This window comes from Oncorhynchus kisutch, linkage group LG24 (assembly GCF_002021735.2).
Source record: "Oncorhynchus kisutch isolate 150728-3 linkage group LG24, Okis_V2, whole genome shotgun sequence".
Classification (NCBI taxonomy): domain Eukaryota; kingdom Metazoa; phylum Chordata; class Actinopteri; order Salmoniformes; family Salmonidae; genus Oncorhynchus; species Oncorhynchus kisutch.
The window spans coordinates 29969400-29985715 of NC_034197.2; positions in this window are offsets into that span (position 1 = coordinate 29969400).

The following is a 16316-nucleotide window of genomic DNA, read 5'->3' on the forward strand; positions in this document are numbered from 1 at the left end:
GTGATCTGAGCGCGAGAAGGGGGTTTTGTGCTCAAACTACTAGTGAGGTTTTGGTGCACCCGGAGATGACGTCCCTCCAGGAGGCAAGAAAGAGATTTCGATTTGGAAAAGTGGAATATATTCACAAGGAGTAGTTTAATTGGATTTCGGAAGAGGAATGGGGGGAAAAGAGAGGAAGAAGAGGTTAAAGACAATGAGAGAGGCAGAGATTAAGTTTGAATCTATTGAAGATGGAGGAAAAGAGGGAGATGGTGTGTCAAAGAAGATTGGTGTTAAGTGCAATCAGTGTGAGCATATGCCAGGTCGAGTTCTGGAGGTGAAATGGAAGTGAATGAGGGCGAGTTTAGTGAGGTGGATGGTGTGGTGAAGAGCTCGAAGACCGAACCTGGTATTGATGGACATGATAAAGAAGAATCTGGTCCAGTAGGAGTGAAATATTTGGAGAAAGTGGATCCTTGCCTTTTGGCAGATCCATTTGAGGTTTCAGGGTGGGTGGGAAAGGAATTGGGTACAGTTGAATCAGTGAAGGTAACTTGTAGTGGACTCGTGATATTTGTTTCTGTTTCTCCTGCCCTGAGGGAGCGGGTGCTTCCAGTCACGCAACTTGGGTCAAGATCTGTTTCTTGCTTTGCTCTTAGGAACAGGACACATTTGAAAGGAGGGATTTCTGGGGTAGCGTTAAGTGTGAAGGTGAAGCAATTGAAGTTGAAGATTCCTGGTGTTTATGACACCTGCAGAACCCGGTGGTGAGACATGGTGAGTCACTGTCAGTCCATTTGAGTCCCAGTCTTTAGGATATATCAGTTAGAGATTTTGTGCCACATCCACAGAGATGTTTTAGGTGCCAGGTGCCATGTAGCAGCAGTGTGTAGGAGGGAGATTTCAAGATGTGGGAAGGGTGCAGGAGGGCATGGGACAGAGGATTGTGTAGTTTCGGTAGATCAAGTTGTTTGAATGTCTCAGCCTCCAGTATTTATGCTGCAGTAGTTTATGTGTCGGGGGGCTGGGGTCAGTTTGTTATATCTGGAGTACTTCTCCTGTCCTATTCGGTGTCCTGTGTGAATCTAAGTGTGCGTTCTCTAATTCTCTCCTTCTCTCTCTCGGAGGACCTGAGCCCTAGGACCATGCCCCAGGATTACCTGACATGATGACTCCTTGCTGTCCCCAGTCCACCTGGCCGTGCTGCTGCTCCAGTTTTAACTGTTCTGCCTTCTTATTATTCGAACATGCTGATCATTTATGAACATTTGAACATCTTGGCCATGTTCTGTTATAATCTCCACCCGGCACAGCCAGAAGAGGACTGGCCACCCCACATATGCTCTCTCTAATTCTCTCTTTTTTCTCTCTCTCGGAGGACCTGAGCCCTAGGACCATGCCCCAGGACTACCTGACATGATGACTCCTTGCTGTCACCAGTCCATCTGACCGTGCTGCTGCTCCAGTTTCAACTGTTCTGCCTTATTATTATACGACCATGCTGGTCATTTATGAACATTTGAACATCTTGGCCATGTTCTGTTATAATCTCCACCCGGCACAGCCAGAAGAGGACTGGCCACCCCACATAGCCTGGTTCCTCTCTAGGTTTTTTCCTAGCCACCGTGCTTCTACACCTGCATTGCTTGCTGTTTGAGGTTTTAGGCTGGGTTTCTGTACAGCACTTTGAGATATCAGCTGATGTACGAAGGGCTATATAAATAAATTTGATTTGATTTGATTTTGTGTCAACTGTGGGGATGCTCACTTGATTAAAAAGAAAATCGGAAGTGGCCAGAGTAGTGCAGAAAGTGTCGTACGATGAGGCAGTGAAGAAGGTAGAGGAGGATGGGTCAATGGTGACGGATCCTGAGAGGATCCCTGTCAGTAGTAGATCTGTGCCAGCACAGAGGGATCGGCCAACGAGTGATATATGCTTCATTAAGGTTGGCTTCTTAGTGTTCATGGCAATGGTTATCAACTGTACCACAGAAATGGAATGTAAATCACAGAAAATAGATGTTGTGGGGGCAGCTGAAGAGAAGTACTTGGGTATATGAGATGTGACTTCTGACGATTTACTGTATTGAGTGTTGAGGGGTGGTACCCCATCCTTCCAGGTCATTGGCATGGTGCAGGAGCTGATAGGGACAAAGTATTGGAATGGGGTATTGGGTTTTTAACGAGTGTAGGGTTAGTTGGAAGGGTGTTTTTACTTTTTCATTTTGTATCATAAAGTATAATGGATTGATACTATAGTCCAGTTGGGGGCGATAATGCAACATATTGGATGTCAACCGCCGTTAAACCCTGCCAAAGAAAAAGAAAAACCTACTGGAGTCACTCAAGTAGCACCTTCAGAGGGGTCGTGAAACCAGAAACATACGTTTTTCAGGGAAAAGGTGGAGAACCTGTGCGCCTCGCTGTTCACAGTCCCCGGTTTAAACATACAGCGGATGCCTATACATAGTGCATGTCTTTCTTCGAGATTAAGTTCTTGCCACAAAGTCAACAGACACCATATACCAATTTTATTGGTGTTCTTTCTGTCGTAGATACCATTATAGGGCCGTGCTAGCTAGCTCTCTGAAGCTGTTTTCATCTGGAATATTGACAAGGCGACACTCCATCTTAACACCACCTCCACATTTACTGGGTTGGTTGAACAGTGCATAAGAGACATTCCCCGGACAGACTGCTACATGTTAGTTTACTCCTGTGGAGATAGGTGCTACTCAGAAACATTTATTCAGATGTCAAAATTGACTACTATAATTTTGTTCATAAAGTCAGTCTCTTCCAAAACGGAGTTTTGTCAGTGAGTTCGTCATGACTTACTTGAGGGTTGGGTTTTGATTTTGACAATGCTCACTTGCTCAAGTTTAAAGTTTTATTAGTCCTATGTATTGGATACACATGGTATACACCACAGGAGGTTGGTGGCACCTTAATTGGGGAGGACGGGCTCGTGGTAATGACTGGAGCGGAAATAGGGGAATGGTATTAAACACATGGTGTTCATGTGTTTGATGTCATTCCATTTTCTCCGTTCCAGCCATTGCTATGATCCATCCTCCCCTCAGCAGGCACCTGTTGTATAGACCATCCAACGAAATGCTTACTTGCAAAAATGCTTACATACACAGCTGCAGTATCCAATCCTACCGTAGAACAGACAGGCAGTGAGACAGAATGCCCATCTGAAATGATTTACATAAGACAATGCCTCACCTTCGCCGTGTCCAATAGGAACAAAAGCCTAATGTATCATGAGTAAATTGTGAATGACTGAGTGATCTACAAATAATAAGGAGTAGTTATTTATGATGCAAGGTTCTTCATAGATCAGTCAGTCTCCTGCACTGTCGGCTCCAATGTCGAACAAGCCTCTTAGCTAGATGTAAAAACCGGAAACCCTTTGTGGAAAATGAATGGGAAAAGAATAGGGTTTGGGGATAAACACGAAAATAAGGTCTGAGGTTAACGCAGACTTATGAGATGTTATACGTTTTGTTCTATGATAATATCAGACAGTTAACAAGAACTTTATGAATTATAAAGCCTTTATGTGCTTTTTCTATTCCATAAATGCTTCAAAATTCCCAAAATGTGATGTTAGCTGAGGAAGATTATCTCATAGAACAGAATGTATAAGATCTCCTAAGCCTGTGTTTACCACAGACCTTGGATTCAGCGTTTATCCAAAACCCCTACAAAAATGCCATTAATATCTTCAGTTTCTTGGCAATTTCTCGCATGGAATAGCCTTCATTTCTCAGAACAAGAATAGACTGATGAGTTTCAGAAGAAAGTTCTTTGTTTCTGGACATTTTGAGCCTGTAATCGAATCCACAGTTGGTGATGATCCAGATACCCAACTAAAGTCTAAAGAAGGTTTTCAAATGATCAATTAGCATTTTAAAATTGTAAACTTTGCTAACACAATGTGCCATTGGAACACAGGAGTGATGGTTGCTGATAATGGGCCTCTGTATGCCTAGGTAAATATTCCATACAAATCTGCTATTTCCAGCTACAATAGTCATTTCCAACATTAACAATGTCTACACTGTATTACTGATCAATTTCATGTTATTTTAATGGACAAAAATTGTGCTTTTCTTTCAAAAACAAGGACATTTCTAAGTGACCCCAAACTTTTGAACGGTAGTGTATATCTAACAATGCACATAATCTAAAGTAAAGCAATATCAGTGATTTTAATCTATATACACTGCTCAAAAAAATAAAGAGAACACTTAAACAACACAATGTAACTCCAAGTCAATCACACTTCTGTGAAATCAAACTGTCCACTTAGGAATCAACACTGATTGACAATCAATTTCACATGCTGTTGTGCAAATGGAATAGACAACAGGTGGAAATTATAGGCAATTAGCAAGACACCCCCAATAAAGGAGTGGTTCTGCAGGTGGTGACCACAGACCACTTCTCAGTTCCTATGCTTCCTGGCTGATGATTTGGTCACTTTTGAATGCTGGCGGTGCTTTCACTCTAGTGGTAGCATGAGATGGAGTCTACAACCCACACAAGTGGCTCAGGTAGTGCAGCTCATCCAGGATGGCACATCAATGCGAGCTGTGGCAAGAAGGTTTGCTGTGTCTGTCAGCGTAGTGTCCAGAGCATGGAGGCGCTACCAGGAGACAGGCCATTACATCAGGAGACGTGGAGGAGGCCGTAGGAGGGCAACAACCCAGCAGCAGGACCGCTACCTCCGCCTTTGTGCAAGGAGGAGCAGGAGGAGCACTGCCAGAGCCCTGAAAATGCCCTGAAAAATGTGCATGTGTCTGCTCAAACGGTCAAAAACAGACTCCATGAGGGTGGTATGATGGCCCGACATCCACAGGTGGGGGTTGTGCTTACAGCCCGACACCGTGCAGGACATTTGGCATTTGCCAGAGAACACCAAGATTGGCAAATTCGCCACTGGCGCCCTGTGCTCTTCACAGATGAAAGTAGGTTCACACTGAGCACATGTGACAGACGTGACAGAGTCTGGAGACGCCGTGGAGAATGTTCTGCTGCCTGCAACATCCTCCAGCATGACCGGTTTGGCGGTGGGTTAGTCATGGTGTGGGGTGGCATTTCTTTGGGGGGCCGCACAGCCCTCCATGTGCTCGCCAGAGGTAGACTGACTGCCATTAGGTACCGAGATGAGATCCTCAGACCCTTGTGAGACCATATACTGGTGCGGTTGGCCCTGGGTTCCTCCTAATGCAAGACAATGCTAGACCTCATGTGGCTGGAGTGTGTCAGCAGTTCCTGCAAGAGGAAGGCATTGATGATATGGACTGGCCCGCCCGTTCCCCAGACCTGAATCCAATTGAGCACATCTGGGACATCTTGTCTCGCTCCATCCACCAACGCCACGTTGCACCACAGACTGTCCAGGAGTTGGCGGATGCTTTAGTCCAGGTCTGGGAGGAGATCCCTCAGGAGACCATCCACCACCTCATCAGGAGCATGCCCAGGTGTTGTAGGGAGGTCATACAGGCACGTGGAGGCCACACACACTACTGAGCCTCATTTTGACTTGTTTTAAGGACATTACATCAAAGTTGGATCAGCCTGTAGTGTGGTTTTCCACTTAAATTTTGAGTGTGACTCCAAATCCAGACCTCCATGGGTTGATAAATGTGATTTCCATTGATCATTTTTGTGTGATTTTGTTGTCAGCACATTCAACTATGTAAAGAAAGAAGTATTTAATAAGAATATTTCATTCATTCAGATCTAGGATGTGTTATTTTAGTGTTCCCTTTATTTTTTTAAAGCAGTGTATATAGGGCAGCAGCCTCTAATGTGCTAGTGATGGCTAACTAATTGTCTGATGGCTTTGAAATGCAAGTTGTTTTTCAGTCTCTCAGTCCCAGCTTTGATACACCTGTATTGAACTCGCCGTCTGGATGATAGCGGGGTGAACAGGCAGGGGCTCGGGTGGTTGTTGTCCTTGATGATCTTTTTGGCCTTCCTGTGACATGGGGGTTGTAGGTGTCCTGGAGGACAGATAGCTTGCCCCCAGTGATGTATTGGGCAGACTGCACCACCCTCTGGAAAGCCCTGCGGTTGCGGGCGGTGCAGTTGCCGTAACAGGCGGTGATACAGCCCGACAGGCTACTCTCAATTGTGCATCTGTAAAAGTTTGTGAGGGTTTTAGGTGCCAAAAAAGGACAACATCAAAGATGGCACCGGTGGGATTCAAACCCAGCCCTCCAGTTGTTATCATGATTTAGCATAGTCCTAAAAAAAACAATATAATCCAATATCCATGATGTTAGCAGTTAGCAAAGCTGCACTTCAAAGTGAAACTTCAAATTAATTAAACTTCACATTAATATTTGAGTTTGTACAGATTTTGTATAAAGTGTATACTGTCAAAATAATTGCATACTATGTTTTATTGAAAAACACCAAATTTACCAGAACATGGATGCCCCAAATTGGCCAGAAGATGGCAGGATTGTCATACAAAGCCTGTAATATTCTAGTCTACTTTCTCCTTGCTTTCAGTGGCAATTTCTTGTCAGCTTTTCATCTGCACAGGTCTGAAAATACAGGATGAGTTAAAGCAATGTGAAGCAATGTGAAGCAATATGAAGCAACATGACACAATATGAAGCAATTTGTTTGAGGTCTAGTGGGGATGCTTTCTCTTAACCAGTTCTGTCAGTTGTTCACGTGCAGTTGAAGGAAAGGAAAGAGGAAGCAACTGTATAGACTATTGAAATGCAGCATGTTCATGTCCAGTTGCCAAATACATCCCTGGGTGACTCCCAGAGAGTGCACATAACATATTCTCGCTGTTCTCGCTTACTAAGAAGTTACTTCTAATTCAGAATTAGAAGTGTATTTATCTATTACTTTTATTTAAGAGCCAACACAGAGAGCAATGTAAACTGGCCAACAATAAGCCACCACATTCAGAAGGCTTTAGCAACAGCTTACATTGCCATGGTAACTAGAGGTCTGTGGGCTACAAAGGTAACATGCTATTTAGCACTGTGTGGTGCACTAAGAAGGCTGCAGTTACAGCTTATGACCACGGAGAGTCAGTCTAGTGTCTAGTGATCATTATACACACACACACACACACACACACACACACACACACACACACACACACACACACACACACACACACACACACACACACACACACACACACACACACACACACACACACACACACACACACACACACACACACACACATGCACACAATCTGCAGCATATGATTACATAGGCTACTATAAGAATATAATTTCTTTATTTTTCCAGAAGGAGCTTCAGTTGTGAGACTCAATAAGAATATAGCCAGGCTGTTGATATATAGTCAAACAAAGGTAGTGTGTGGTTTCATATAACATTGATGCATGTTGTATTCCTACTGGGCATCAGACTGTGATGTTGATTGATATTTTATTGTTGTCAACAAACATGTACAATTTGTCATTTTATATAACCTATGTCCTCCATTTCCTAAGGGTTCTCCATTTCCTAAGGGTTCTCCATTTCCTAAGGGTTCTCCATTTCCTAGGTACTCTTCAATAACTCTCCTTTTTCATTTTCATCAAGACCTCTGGAATGAACTGGAAAGATTTGGACATAGTGTACCCTAGCATGTATACTGAGATATGTTGTCATGTGTTCACCAATCATGATGTATCTTGTTGTGTGTTTTAACCAATCAGCAGGCAGCAGGGAAACTAGGCCTTGGTTTCCTGAGGGAACAGAAGTGAGGCTGAAGACTGCACTCCACACTGGTTAAGCCTTACACACACACACACACACACACACACACACACACACACACACACACACACACACACACACACACACACACACACACACACACACACACACACACACACACACACACACACACGTTGAGACACTTCAAAGAGCTGCTCTGAGTAAAGATGGAGCGGGCTCCTTTGATCGCTCCCTGGTGAGTCTGATTAATGTGTGGATTTACAGTTCAGACCTGCAGGGACCTGGCATCCATGACACCCAGATACCGTAGAGGAATCTCACCCGCTCAACCTCCAATCAGAACCCTTTCTCTCTTGGTCATCATCCAATCAGTTCTTACATTCTCTCTTCTGACAATTGGAACCATCTCTTTCTTACAACATCCAATCTGAATACTCAAACTAACTGACTATTCATCCAATCAGGAAACTCTAAAACTCAAAATCCAATCAGAACTCTGTCACATTCCCTGATAATCCAATCAGCTGTTTAAAATTCTTTCTGCTTCTAATTAGAGGAGTTTCTCTGCAACTTCAGTACAAATCACCTGAAAAGCTCCCTTCCATGTCTCCTTATCTTTGTTTTCCACTGATCTGTAACGGGAGAAATAGTTGAATGTTGTGGGTGCACTCTGTTCAGTTTACTTTAAATTGGAAGTGTGCTTGAGTGTCTGTTATTTGGTGTAGTGTGAAAACCAAGTAGATCTGCTGAGCACGCGTTGCACCTACATTTCATCACACACCCTGCTGACAAGAGGTAACATGGTACATACATTTCCCCTCAGCCTCTTTCTATCCTCTTCCCTCTCTCCTCTGATCTTGTTCTCTTTTTCCTACTGCAGCAATTTGATGCAGATTTTAAAAAGAAAAGGGGAGAAAGAGGGGTAGTGGGGGGATTAGAGAAGACCATGAAGGTAGAGAGAGAAAGAGAGAAGGGAGAGATGGGACAGGCCCATGAATAATTGTTGAAGATATTTTTCCTCTGACCCACTTTGAAGTCCATTGTGAACCCTTTAAAGGGGCCACACACTCTGTCAAACATTCACTAATTAATACCTAACAAAATATACAAAATATAAAATGAACTGTGTGACCTTATCTGGGAAATGTATCTACATTTCTGACTTCATAGAATGAAACACACACAGGCGCTCTCTCTCATGTACACACACAAACACACCCATACACAAATAACCCTCCGCATCCTTTTCTATAGGCAGAAGAGAATGAGCTGTCAGAACAGTTGATTGATGATATCTGTCTGTCACCATGGGACAGTCGCCATGACGATGAAGGGTCAGTGAGGTCAGAGGTGATGTAATCTCTCCAAACCATCCCTCTTGAACACAAACACAAAGAGGGAAAAAAAGGTTTACCTATCACACACAGTTTAAGACGTCAATATCGTCAATAAATGATTTCATTAATATTGGAAAATACACTAACAATATAACATACTAATAATGTGAATATTATGAATACTGGCCAGAGCAATATTGTTTTATGCTGCCATGGTGCAATCTCAACAGCACCACAGCCAAGACAAAAAGGGAACATGTTATGAACCCAATGACCTGAAGGGTGCTGTCCATCTGACTCTCTTTCCCTGTCTATCCCTGTCTCTCCCTGTGTCTCCCTGTCAATTCAATTTCAATTCAATTCAAGGGCTTTATTGGCATGGGAAACATGTGTTAACATTGCCTTAGCAAGTGAGGTAGACAACATACAAAGTGAATATATAAAGTGAAAAACAACAAAAATTAACAGTAAACATTTCACATACAGAAGTTTCAGTAAAGACATTACAAATGTCATATTATATATATATACAGTGTTTTAACAATGTACAAATGGTTGAAGGACACAAGATAAAATAAATAAGCATAAATATGGGTTGTATTTACAATGGTGTTTGTTCTTCACTGGTTGCCCTTTTCTCGTGGCAACAGGTCACAAATCTTGCTGCTGTGATGGCACACTGTGGAATTTCACCCAGTAGATATGGGAGTTTTTCAAAATTGGATTTGTTTTCGAATTCTTTGTGGATCTGTGTAATCTGAGGGAAATATGTCTCTCTAATATGGTCATACATTGGGCAGGAGGTTAGGAAGTGCAGCTCAGTTTCCACCTCATTTTGTGGGCAGTGAGCACATAGCCTGTCTTCTCTTGAGAGCCATGTCTGCCTATGGCGGCCTTTCTCAATAGCAAGGCTATGCTCACTGAGTCTGTACATAGTCAAAGCTTTCCTTAATTTTGGGTCAGTCACAGTGGTCAGGTATTCTGCCGCTGTGTACTCTCTGTTTAGGGCCAAATAGCATTCTAGTTTGCTCAGTTTTTTTGTTAATTCTTTCCAATGTGTTAAGTAATTATCTTTTTGTTTTCTCATGATTTGGTTGGGTCTAATTGTGCTGTTGTCCTGGGGCTCTGTAGGGTGTGTTTGTGTTTGTGAACAGAGCCCCAGGACCAGCTTGCTTAGGGGACTCTTCTCCAGGTTCATCTCTCTGTAGGTGATGGCTTTGTTATGGAAGGTTTGTGAATCGCTTCCTTTTAGGTGGTTGTAGAATTTAACGGCTCTTTTCTGGATTTTGATAATTAGTGGGTATCGGCCTAATTCTGCTCTGCATGCATTATTTGGTGTTTTACGTTGTACACGGTGGATATTTTTGCAGAATTCTGCGTGCAGAGTCTCAATTTGGTGTTTGTCCCATTTTGTGAAGTCTTGGTTGGTGAGCGGACCCCAGACCTCACAACCATAAAGGGCAATGGGTTCTATGACTGATTCAAGTATTTTTAGCCAAATCCTAATTGGTATGTTGAAATGTATGTTTCTTTTGATGGCATAAAATGCCCTTCTTGCCTTGTCTCTCAGATCGTTCACAGCTTTGTGGAAGTTACCTGTGGCGCTGATGTTTAGGCCAAGGTATGTATAGTTTTTTGTGTGCTCTAGGGCAACAGTGTCTAGATGGAATTTGTATTTGTGGTCCTGGTGACTGGACCTTTTTTGGAACACCATTATTTTGGTCTTACTGAGATTTACTGTCAGGGCCCAGGTCAGACAGAATCTGTGCATACGATGTAGGTGCTGCTGTAGGCCCTCCGTGGTTGGTGACAGAAGCACAGGATCATCAGCAAACAGCAGACATTTGACTTCGGATTCTAGCAGGGGGAGGCCGGGTGCTGCAGACTTTTCTAGTGCCCGCGCCAATTCGTTGATATATATGTTGAAGAGGGTGGGGCTTAAGCTGCATCCCTGTCTAACCCCACGACCCTGTGTGAAGAAATGTGTGTGTTTTTTGCCAATTTTAACCGCACACTTGTTGTTTGTGTACATGGACTTTATAATGTCGTATGTTTTACCCCCAACACCACTTTCCATCAGTTTGTATAGCAGACCCTCATGCCAGATTGAGTCGAAGGCTTTTTTGAAATCAACAAAGCATGAGAAGACTTTGCCTTTGTTTTGGTTTGTTTGGTTGTCAATTAGGGTGTGCAGGGTGAATACATGGTCTGTTGTACTGTAATTTGGTCTCTCTCTGTCTCTCCCTGTGTCTCCCGGTGTCTCCCTGTCTATCTCTGTCTCTCCCTGTGTCTCCCTGTCTCGCCCTGTCTATCCCTGTCTATCTCTGTCTCTCCCTGGCTCTCTATGTCTCTCCCTGTCTCTCCCTGTCTCTCTCTGTTTATCCCTATCTCTTTCTGTCTCTCCCTGTGTCTCCCTGTCTCGCCCTGTCTATCTCTGTCTCTCTCTGTCTCTTTCTGTCTCTCCCTGTCTCTCTCTGTCTCTCCCTGTGTCTCCCTGTCTATCTCTGTCTCTCCCTGGCTCTCTCTGTCTCTTTCTGTCTCTCCCTGTCTCTCTCTGTGTCTCCCTGTCTCTCCCTGTCTATCTCTGTCTCTCCCTGTGTCTCCCTCTCTCCCTGTGTCTCCCTGTCTCTCCCTGTATCTCTCTCTGTCTCTCGCTGTGTCTCACTGTCTCTCCCTGTCTCTCACCTGTCTCTCCCTGTCTCTCACTGTCTCTCCCTGTGTCTCCCTGTCTCTCCCTGTCTCTCTCTGTTTCTCACGTAATTCCCTCTCTCCCTGTCTCTCCCTGTCTCTCTCTGTCTCTCCCTGTGTCTCCCTGTCTCTCCCTGTCTCTCTCTGTTTCTCCCATAACTCCCTCTCTCCCTGTCTCTCTCTGTCTCTCCCTGTGTCTCCCTGTCTCTCCCTGTCTCTCTCTGTCTCTCCCTGTCTCTCCCTGTCTCTCTCTGTTTCTCCCGTAACTCCCTCTCGTCCTGTCTCTCTCTGTCTCTCCCTGTGTCTCCCTGTCTCTCCCTGTCTCTCCCTGTCTCTCTCTGTCCCTCCCTGACTCTCTCTGTCTCTCCCTGTCTCTCTCTGTCTCTCCCTGTGTCTCCCTGTCTCTCCCTGTCTCTCTCTGTCCCTCCCTGACTCTCTCTGTCCCTCCCTGAATCTCTCTGTCTCTCCCTCTCTCTCTCTGTCTCTCCCTGTCTCTCTCTGTCTCTCCCTGTGTCTCCCTGTCTCGCCCTGTCTATTTCTGTCTCTCTCTGTCTCTCTCTGTCTATCCCTGTCTCTCTCTGTCTCTCCCTGTGTCTCCCTGTCTATCTCTGTCTCTCCCTGGCTCTCTCTGTCTCTTTCTGTCTCTCCCTGTCTCTCTCTGTGTCTCTCTGTCTCTCCCTGTCTCTCTCTGTCTCTCCCTGTGTCTCCCTCTCTCCCTGTGTCTCCCTGTCTCTTCCTATCTCTCTCTGTCTCTCCCTGTGTCGCCCTGTCTCTCCCTGTCTCTCCCTGTCTCTCCCTGTCTCTCTCTGTCTCTCCCTGTGTCTCCCTGTCTCTCCCTGTCTCTCTCTGTTTCTCACGTAACTCCCTCTCTGCCTGTCTCTCCCTGTCTCTCCCTGTCTCCCTGTCTCTCTCTGTCTCTCCCTGTGTCTCCCTGTCTCTCCCTGTCTCTCTCTGTTTCTCCCGTAACTCCCTCTCTCCCTGTCTCTCCCTGTCTATCCCTGTCTCTCCCTGTCTCTCCTTGTCTCTCTCTGTCTCTCCCTGTGTCTCCCTGTCTCTCTCTGTCTCTCCCTGTGTCTCTCTGTTTCTCTTGTAACTCCCTCTCTCCCTTTGTCTCCCTGTCTCTCCCTGTCTCTCTCTGTTTCTTCCGTAACTCCCTCTCTCCCTGTCTCTCTCTGTCTCTCCCTGTGTCTCCCTGTCTCTCCCTGTCCCTCCCTGACTCTCTCTGTCTCTCCCTCTCTCCCTGTCTCTCCCTGTCCCCCCCTGACTCTCTTTGTCTCTCTCTGTCTCTCCCTGTGTCTCCCTGTTTCTCTCTGTCTCTCCCTGTGTCTCTCTGTTTCTCCCGTAACTCCCTCTCTCCCTGTGTCTCCCTGTCTCTCCCTGTGTCTCTCTGTCTCTCCCGTAACTCCCTCTCTCCCTGTGTCTCCCTGACTCTCTCTGTCTCTCCCTATGTCTCCCTGTCTCTCTCTGTCTCTCCCGTAACTCCCTCTCTCCCTGTGTCTCCCTGACTCTCTCTGTTTCTCCTGTAACTCCCTCTCTCCCTGTGTCTCCCTGACTCTCTCTGTCTCTCCCTGTCTCTCTCTGTCTCTCTCTGTCTCTCCCGTAACTCCCTCTCTCCCTGTGTCTCCCCGACTCTCTCTGTTTCTCCTGTAACTCCCTCTCTCCCTGTGTCTCCCTGACTCTCTCTGTCTCTCCCTGTCTCTCTCTGTCTCTCCCTGTATCTCTCTGTCTCTCCCTGTGTCTCCCTGTCTCTCTCTGTCTCTCCCGTAACTCCCTCTCTCCCTGTGTCTCCCTGACTCTCTCTGTCTCTCCCTGTCTCTCCCTGTCTCTCTCTGTCTCTCCCGTAACTCCCTCTCTCCCTGTGTCTCCCTGACTCTCTCTGTTTCTCCTGTAACTCCCTCTCTCCCTGTGTCTCCCTGACTCTCTCTGTCTCTCCCTGTCTCTCCCTGCCTCTCCCTGTCTCTCCCTGTCTCTCTCTGTCTCTCCCTGTCTCTCTCTGTTTCTCCCGTAACTCCCTCTCTCCCTGTCCCTCCCTGACTCTCTCTGTCTCTCCCTGTGTCTCCCTGTCTCTCCCTGACTCTCTCTGTCTCTCCCTGTCTCTCTCTGTCTCTCCCTGTGTCTCCCTGTGTCTCCCTGTCTCTCTACACTGTCAAATATTTTGGTCAACATTTGAATTGGGATTTTGATTTTGAATAATTACATTTTTATTGCATACATTGCTCTGCGGGCTTTATCTCTGAGTGCATTCACTGCCATATTAAAGTTTCCCGATGCAGATATGGTCAGACCAAGGTATGAGTCATTTTTAGTGTGTTCAACTATGGTGTTGTTCAGGTTGAAGTTATATTTGTGTTTCTGGGGGTTTTCTGGAAAATTATTATTAATTTTTTATTTATTTTTTGCAACCAGGGCCCAATTATGGCAATATTGCTCTAGAATGTTAAGATTCTGTTGAAGACCTTTGGTTGGTGAAAGAAGAACCAAATCATCAGCATACAGCAGGTATTTTATCTATGTGTGTCCTGGGACTGCAGAATGGTCCAACATGTCTGCTAATTCATTGATATAAATGTTGAAAAGGTTCGGACTCAAACCTCAGCCTTGTCTCACACCTCGACGTTGTGAAAATAATGATGTTATTTGGTTTTTGATTTTTATTGCACACTTGTTTTCTGTGTACAAACATTTTATTAAGTCATACACCTCACCACTGAGCCCACTTTGGAGAATTTTGTAGAATAGCCCTTCATGCCAAATAGAATCAAATGCTTTTTAAAGATTTTGCCCTCTTTTTTTGGTGGATGTGTTTATTAATGAGTGTGTGTAAGGTGTATATATGGTCAGTAGTGAGGTGGTGTTTATTAATGAGTGTGTGTAAGGTGTATATATGGTCAGTAGTGTGGTGGTGTTTATTAATGAGTGTGTGTAAGGTGTATATATGGTCAGTAGTGAGGTGGTGTTTATTAATGAGTGTGTGTAAGGTGTATATATGGTCAGTAGTGAGGTGGTGTTTATTAATGAGTGTGTGTAAGGTGTATATATGGTCAGTAGTGTGGTGGTGTTTATTAATGAGTGTGTGTAAGGTGTATATATGGTCAGTAGTGTGGTGGTGTTTATTAATGAGTGTGTGTAAGGTGTATATATGGTCAGTAGTGAGGTGGTGTTTATTAATGAGTGTGTGTAAGGTGTATATATGGTCAGTAGTGTGGTGGTGTTTATTAATGAGTGTGTGTAAGGTGTATATATGGTCAGTAGTGTGGTGGTGTTTATTAATGAGTGTGTGTAAGGTGTATATATGGTCAGTAGTGAGGTGGTGTTTATTAATGAGTGTGTGTAAGGTGTATATATGGTCAGTAGTGAGGTGGTGTTTATTAATGAGTGTGTGTAAGGTGTATATATGGTCAGTAGTGAGGTGGTGTTTATTAATGAGTGTGTGTAAGGTGTATATATGGTCAGTAGTGTGGTGGTGTTTATTAATGAGTGTGTGTAAGGTGTATATATGGTCAGTAGTGAGGTGGTGTTTATTAATTAGTGTGTGTAAGGTGTATATATGGTCAGTAGTGAGGTGGTGTTTATTAATTAGTGTGTGTAAGGTGTATATATGGTCAGTAGTGTGGTGGTGTTTATTAATGAGTGTGTGTAAGGTGTATATATGGTCAGTAGTGAGGTGGTGTTTATTAATGAGTGTGTGTAAGGTGTATATATGGTCAGCAGTGTGGTGGTCTTTATTAATTAGTGTGTGTAAGGTGTATATATGGTCAGCAGTGTGGTGGTGTTTATTAATGAGTGTGTGTAAGGTGTATATATGGTCAGTAGTGTGGTGGTGTTTATTAATGAGTGTGTGTAAGGTGTATATATGGTCAGTAGTGTGGTGGTGTTTATTAATTAGTGTGTGTAAGGTGTATATAAGGTCAGTAGTGTGGTGGTGTTTATTAATGAGTGTGTGTAAGGTGTATATATGGTCAGTAGTGAGGTGGTGTTTATTAATGAGTGTGTGTAAGGTGTATATATGGTCAGTAGTGAGGTGGTGTTTATTAATGAATGTGTGTAAGGTGTATATATGGTCAGTAGTGAGGTGGTGTTTATTAATGAGTGTGTGTAAGGTGTATATATGGTCAGCAGTGTGGTGGTGTTTATTAATGAGTGTGTGTAAGGTGTATATATGGTCAGTAGTGTGGTGGTGTTTATTAATGAGTGTGTGTAAGGTGTATATATGGTCAGTAGTGTGGTGGTGTTTATTAATGAGTGTGTGTAAGGTGTATATATGGTCAGTAGTGAGGTGGTGTTTATTAATTAGTGTGTGTAAGGTGTATATATGGTCAGTAGTGTGGTGGTGTTTATTAATGAGTGTGTGTAAGGTGTATATATGGTCAGTAGTGAGGTGGTGTTTATTAATGAGTGTGTGTAAGGTGTATATATGGTCAGTAGTGAGGTGGTGTTTATTAATTAGTGTGTGTAAGGTGTATATATGGTCAGCAGTGTGGTGGTCTTTATTAATTAGTGTGTGTAAGGTGTATATATGGTCAGTAGTGAGGTGGTGTTTATTAATGAGTGTGTGTAAGGTGTATATATGGTCAG